A 7,377-nucleotide genomic window follows, 5' to 3' on the forward strand; every position below is an offset into this window, starting at 1 on the left:
CCAATCAAATATTTGATTAATAGTACATATTTTTAGAGTCAGTTTCAGTGATGTTTATTCCATCATAAGCATTATGATAAGCTCTGTGTTATTATCTGAAGATTGAATTTTATTTTTACAATACAGTATTAGTTATTTGAGGTCAGTAGTTCATTTAGTAATAGCTTCTTAATTACTGCCAAAAGTGCCTATAAATTCTTCTGCCCAAAACAAATGGTTGAAATGGTTATAAAGACATGAAAAATCTGCCAAATTCTTTAAGAATACATTTATAATCAGTAATTTTTTATTAAAAATAAGGCTAAATTAAAGAACATGTAAGATAATGTAATACCTTTATAAACACTGAAAAGTAGATACAAGAATTGTTTGCTCTTGAACCAAAACTTGGCTTCTCCAAACTTGCCTGTTTAATGGAAAGGCCTAGTGGAGCCTATAAAAATAAAATTTCTCTGCTATGTATAATCTTATTTAGAGTTTAATAGATGAAATCTTGAAATATGTATTTTAAAGAAGCTTCTCAAGAGATTGTTATGTAAATGTAGACCTGCATTGGTAAATGCTGATAACCAAATACAGTGGCAAAATGTAGTCACTATATATTTTTTCAGTGAATATATAAATGAATTAATTGCTGTTTTCCTAAATTTATCACTTTCTAAGAATGTTAAAATATTTCCTATAATTTAAGTATTTAAGATCAATACAATATTAATACATGAATGAGCTACCTTTTAGGGCTGATGACCTCTTAATGAAATGATGGATGAGAGTCATAGTCTTCAAACTCCTCTTTATAGAAATATTATGCATTATTTTTTTTCTGAGGTTAGATTCCATCTCATCATTGAGGAAGCAAATATTTGACTACATATAAAGATTTCATTCAAAGGTTAAAAACTAATGCCATCAGTATTTATACAGCCATTAATTTGCCTGTATGCCGATCTTTATTCGAGACACACAACGAACATCATTTAAATTTCAAATCTCAGTGCAATTATCACAAACCTATGTACTCTTAGAATTAAAAAAAAAATACAGTATGAGTAAAAAACAAGGTCAAATACTGCGATTTTCCCACATTACTTTACACATGTAATAGCCTTAGAGGTTTGGGTTTTTAATTTTTATTTTTAATAATGGAATTAAAGGCAGAGACTCCTACCTTGAGATAATTTTATCAACCATCTCTATGGTTCAGTGGATCTCATTGTTAGAACTTGCTCCTGACAAGTATGCAGATTTTGATGTCCTTGTAGTTCATATTACTTTACCCTGTTAGGTAGCAATACTTTATGTGAGATTCAAAGTTGGTAAATCAACCAAGCAAGGAGAGTATAGATTAAATTGATCAATGTCACCCTAAAGGGAGACTAAAAGGCATACTTTTCATGATAGTGAAAAACATGAGGTAGGAGATAAAGTTTACTTATATGAGGGAATGATGAAGTTGTTCTGAAAAATCTGATGTAATTAAAATGCAATCAGAATGGCTGTAAAAACTATTTAGGTATGTATAATAATGGTTATTTAGGTACAATTTGCAAATACTAAAATTCGTCCTTTTGTGTATATGATTCCATTGGCTTTGACAGTTTGTAACCACTGTCACTATGAAGATATAGAACACTCACCACAAATTTCACTATGCATCTTTATAGTCTGTTCATTACCATAGCCAGTGCCTAGAAATTACTAACCTGAATTCTATTCCCACAATTTTGCCTTCTCCAGGATATAATATAAATGGAATTATAACGTCTGTAGTCTTATGTGTCTGTTCCTTAATTTAACATAATAAATTTGAGATTTTGCCTTATTAAATATTAGCAATGTTTTGTTCCCTTTATTGCTGAACAGTATTGCATTGTATAGATGTCCCATGGTGTATTTATTCATTAAATAGTTAGTGGATATTTACCTTGTTTCCAGTTACTGCTATAAACATATGTGTACAAGTCTTTTTGTCTAATTAGATTCGGTTAGCTAGTATTTTGTTGAGGACTTCTGCATTCATGTTCATCAGAGATATTGTCTATAGTTTTCTTTTTCTGTTGTGTCTGTTTTTGGCTTTGGTATCAGGGTAACATTGCCTTCATAGAATGACTTTGAGAGGATGCTCTCATTCTCTATCTTTTGGAATATTATCATTATGATTAGTATCAACTCTTCTTTGAATATCTGATAGAATTCAGCCGTGAATCCACCTAGTCCTGGACATTATTTTCTTGGCAATTTTTTTCATTACTGATTTAATCTCTCTGCTTATCTGTCTATTCAGGGTTTCTATTTCGTTCTGATTGAATCTAGGAAGGTTGCCTGTTTCCAGGAATTTATTCATTACCTATAGGTATTCTAGTTTGTGCACATAAAAGTGTTCACAGTTGCCTTGATTATCTTGTGTATTTCTAAGGTATCAGTGGTAATACCTCCCATTTCATTTCTACTTAAGCTTATTTGGATCTTTGCTCTTCTTTTCTTGGTAAATCTTGCTAATAATCTACCAATTTTGTTTCTCTTTTCAAAGAACAAGCTATTTGTTTCATTTAGCTTTTGGGTTTTTGTGTTTCAATTTTATTTCATTCTGCTCTGATCTATCTTATTTCTCTTCATCTGCTGGGTTTGGATTTAGTTTATTCTTGCTTCTCTAGTTCCTTGAGATGTGACATTAGGTTTCCAATTTGTGCAATTTGTGCCCTTTCAGACTTTTTCAAGTAGGTATTTAATGCCATGAACTTTCCTCTTGGTACTGCTTTTGCTGTATCTCAAAGATTTTGATAAGTTGTGTCAATATTATTCATTTCAAAGATTTTTTTTTAATTTCCATCTTGATTTCATTAACCCCCAAATCATTCAAGAGAAGATTATCTAATTTCCATGTATTTATATAGTATTGAGTATTCCTTTTGGAGTTAATATCCATTTTTATTCTACTGTGATTTGAGAAGATCCTTGTTATAAATTTGATTTTCTTAAATTTATTGAGGCTTGTTTTGTGGCCTATGATATGGTGTATTGGGGAGAATGTCCTCTGTGCTGATGAGAAGAATGTACTTTCTGCAGTTGTTGGGGAAAATGTCATGTAAATATCTGTTAAGTCCATTTGTTCTGGGGTATAGGTTAAGTCTGTTTCTTCTTTGTTGACCTTCTGGCTTGATAATCTGTCTGGTGCTATCAGTGGAATATTGATACCTCCCACTATTATTTTATTGCTGTCTATCTTATTTCTTAAGTTTAGTAGTAATTGTTTTATAAATTTGGGAGCTCCAGTGTTAGGTGCATATAAATTTAGGATTTCTGATATATTCTTGTTGGGCTGATCCTTTTATCATCATATAATGTGCTTTTATGTCCTTTTATTTTAACTATTGTTAACTTAAAGTCTGTTTTGTCTGATGTAAGACTAACTACTCCTCTTTGCTTTCGGTTTTCATTTGCATGGAATATCTATTTCCATTTATTTATCTTGAATTATATGAATTCTTATGTGTTAGGTGAGTCTCATAAAGACAGCAGATATTTGGCTGGTCCTTTTTTATTCATTCTGTCATTCTGCATCTTTTAAGTGGCTCCTTCAGGCAATTTATATTCAATATTAACATTGAGGTATGAGATATTGTTCTATTTATCATATGATTTGTTACCTAGAACTTTTTCATTCCATTGTATTATTATTTTATAAGCCCTGTAAGTTTGATGCTTTCAAGAGGTTCTATTTTGATGCATATTGAATTTTGTTTCAAGATTTAGGACTCTTTATAAGCATTTCTTTAATGCTGGTCTTGTAGTGGCAAACTTTCTCAGCATTTGTTTGCCTAAAAAATATTTTATTGCTTCTTCATTTATGAAGCTTAGTTTTGCTGGATACAAAATTCTTGGCTGACAATTATTCTGTTTAAGGAGGCTAAAGACAGGACCCCAATCCCTTCTAGCTTGTAAAGTAACTAATTAGAAGTCTGCTGTTAATCTGATAGGCTTTCCTTGATAGGTTAACTGTTGCTTTTGTCTCATACTCACAGCTCTTAGAATGCTTTCCTTCCTGTTGACCTAAGACAGCCTGATGCTTATGTACCTTGATGTGATATTTTGCCATGAAATTTCCAGAAGTTCTTTGAGTTTCATAGATTTGAGTATCTAAATAATCTCTAGCAAGGCCAGAATAGTTATCCTCAATTACTCCCTTAAATAAGTTTTCCAAACTTTAACCTTCTCTTTTTCCTCAGGAAAACCAATTATTCTTAAGTTTGGTGATTTAAATAGTTCCATATTTCTTGAAAACATTATTCATTTCTTTTGATTTTTTTAAATCATTGCTGGATTGCATTAATTTCAAAACTTTTATCTTTGAGCTTTGAAATTCTTCATTCTTCTTGTATTGTTGAAGCTCTCCATTGAATTGTTATGTCTTTGTGTCTTTCCTTTTTAGAAGTCATGACTATTTTTTTCTTTATGAATATATCTCCTTAAAATTTTGTATTTATATGCTGAATTATTTTTTAATTGTTTATGTTGGTTTTTACCATTCTCTGACATCTCCTTGAGTAGCTTAATAATCAAATTTCTTAATTCTTTATTTAGTACTTCAAATATTTCATCTTGGTTTGGATCCATTGCTGGGGAACTAGTGTGATATTTTAGTGGTATCACAGAACCCTGTTTTGTCATATTACCAGAATTGCTTTTCTGATTCCTTCTCATTTGAGTAAACTATATTTTTTCACATTTTTCTTGAATTTATTCTGACTTGACTATATATATATTTTTAATTATTTTCTTCCCTCTTAAGGACCTGACTTTAATGTTTTACAGTTTATTAAAGCTCAATTTGGTTCTTGGTGATTTCAGGTGTGAAAACTCTGTATGTATTCCTTAGTTATGAAGAGTCTTTGTGTGTTGGCTTTCTCATATGTTGGTTACATTACTTATGTACTACTACTACATACATGGTATGTGTGTGCAGCAAGTTGACTGTTTCCTTTGGGGTTGAAATGGCAAGAATCCCTTGAAGTGTATCTCAATCCCCTGTTGTGCACACTTTACTCTCTGATTTGTATTTTCCCCAGTATTTCATTTACTGACTTGAGGGATCAGGCTTCAGGCAAGTTTAGCAGGGATCCCTGGATAGGAACTGGTTGTGGCTAAAACAGTTGGGTAGATGTAATGCCCCATGGTGGGCAGAAGTCCCAGCCTTGATGAAAGTGCCTGAGGGAGCTCTCAATTAGATATAGTAAAGTTTTATCAGAGGGAAGGGTGGTAACTACATCTCCCCTGCCAGATCAGCAGGAAAGCTATCCATATCCCTGTCTCACTGCTGTCCCAGTGTTCTGGCTATTCAGATAAAACAGATAACTCTTTTTGTCTGTGGAAAAGTTGATGTTCCAAGTATAGAGGAATTGTGATTCTGCTTCTCATGCAAGCCTGAACCTGGTTGGGGCCCTACCTTTGGGAATGAAATCATCCTGAATTGTTTCAGAAAGGTTCTCTATAAGTGTATCCACACTGAGTACCCATAGGAGAAGCCTCAGCTGCATCTGCAGTGTTGGACTAGGGGATAACAAGCATCCCATCCCCAAGATCCTTCATGAGCACAAATGCTGCCTGCCTGTTGGGGTAGAAACGCAGATTCCCTGATGTGCCCAGCACTGCAATTGTGTCTCTGCTATAAGAAACTTCCCATCAGCAGAAAAATGTGAGACTCAAGGTCTGCCATCCAGATTTTTTTTGTTTCACAGGATATTCACTTGATGTGGTGCTCCCCTCTTCCCCTAAGGGTAGGAGTTCCTGAGAGCTGAACTACAGTGATTGCTATTGCTCTTCTGGATCTAGCCAGCTAGTGGACTGCCACACTCCATGTTGGTGCTGGGTAATATCTTCAAGGGATCCAGTGATGTGACCTGTCTTCATGTCTCCCAGAAGTGGGTACCAGCATCAACCCTGATGGCAGTGACAGAGGAATGACTTAGACTCTGGGCGATTCTTTGGTTGTAGATAGGCTTAGTGTGCTGGCTTTCCTGATTACTTGTTATAATTGTAGTGAATTTGTCACATGGACAGACTCAGAACGTAGTTAGTTAAGGTGTTTCAGGCAGTGGTTATAGCTTAGGTCACACAGTGGTTTTCTCTTTCCTGGATATAGTATGATTCTCCATAGAGGTGCTGTAATGGATTGTCAGTTGGCCTTCAGCCAAGAGGTGGTACTTGCATCAGCTGTGGTAGTAGCAGTGGGATTTGAGCTTGCCTTAAGTTTCCCAGGGAAAGTATTTTGGTTTCTCAGTGATGGGTGGAGATGTAAAGCTCCCAAAAGTTTATGCCCTTTTTTAAGTTACCAGAGTGAGTGAAAAGGCACAGCTATTTGGGGGCAGAATGAGGAAGGTGTGTTCTGTGACTCTCTTTGGCAAGGGCAAGCAATGTCCCCAGGGACTATAACTGCCTATCCTGAACAGAAGAATTATAAAAGGAAGAGGGGACTAGCAGGTGACAGTAAGCATCATTCAGTTCCCATGCAGCTGGCAAGGCTGATCTCCCTTCTACAGTGCTTCCCTAACAGCAATAGCTTGAGACTCAGGCTGTCTATGCACAGAACTCAGACCTGCTCCAGGGCATAAGCGTTCCCCACAGAGATAGCAAGCACAACTTTCAGGCCATGCCCTTCCCTGTCTGCCTGGAAGGTCCAGCTCCTGCACTTGTGTCTGCAGTGCGATTCCTACTTTTTCCCCAGGTTCTGGTCAAGGGAGTACATTCCAACTTGCAATTAGATCACAAAATTCAACTGGTAACTTCTTTCACCCTGCAAGTCCTCTAGGAGCTAGTTGGCTGACTTCCCCAAGGGCCCCTGTGAAATATAATCAGGAATGGCTTCCCCTTGGTCCATACTGGAGATTGAGAATGCCTGCAAGGCACTTCCCACTGCTACTTCTACTTTCATATTTCTTATCACTTCCTAAATCAGTTTCATCTCTGAATAGGGGCAAGGCCATCTACCATGACTTGAATTTTCAGATTCCTTAGTGGGCATTTGTATTCTGGAGGTAGTCTCTCCCCCTCTTACAGTCTGGGGACTTACATTTTTTGTCTTTCTTGGATATTTTTTGTCTGCTTCTTCTTTCAAAGGGTCTATGGATTCTTTCAGTTTTCCTGTTAAGTTCCTGCATTGCTTCCTGGAAAAACGTTTACAGTGTGAATCTCTACACTATTCTCTCCTTCCAAGTAAGAGAGGAATGCTAACACTGCCTCCAATCTGCCATCTTGGAAAAAAATAAAGATTTTTAAAATTTTTAATAAATGTATTCTTCTCCCTATTCTTATTATTATGAAATCATGAGAGTTCTTTATGTATTCTGGATACAATTATTTTAATAAATACATAATTTGCCA

Source organism: Saimiri boliviensis, chromosome 3, assembly GCF_048565385.1.
Source record: "Saimiri boliviensis isolate mSaiBol1 chromosome 3, mSaiBol1.pri, whole genome shotgun sequence".
NCBI lineage: Eukaryota > Metazoa > Chordata > Mammalia > Primates > Cebidae > Saimiri > Saimiri boliviensis.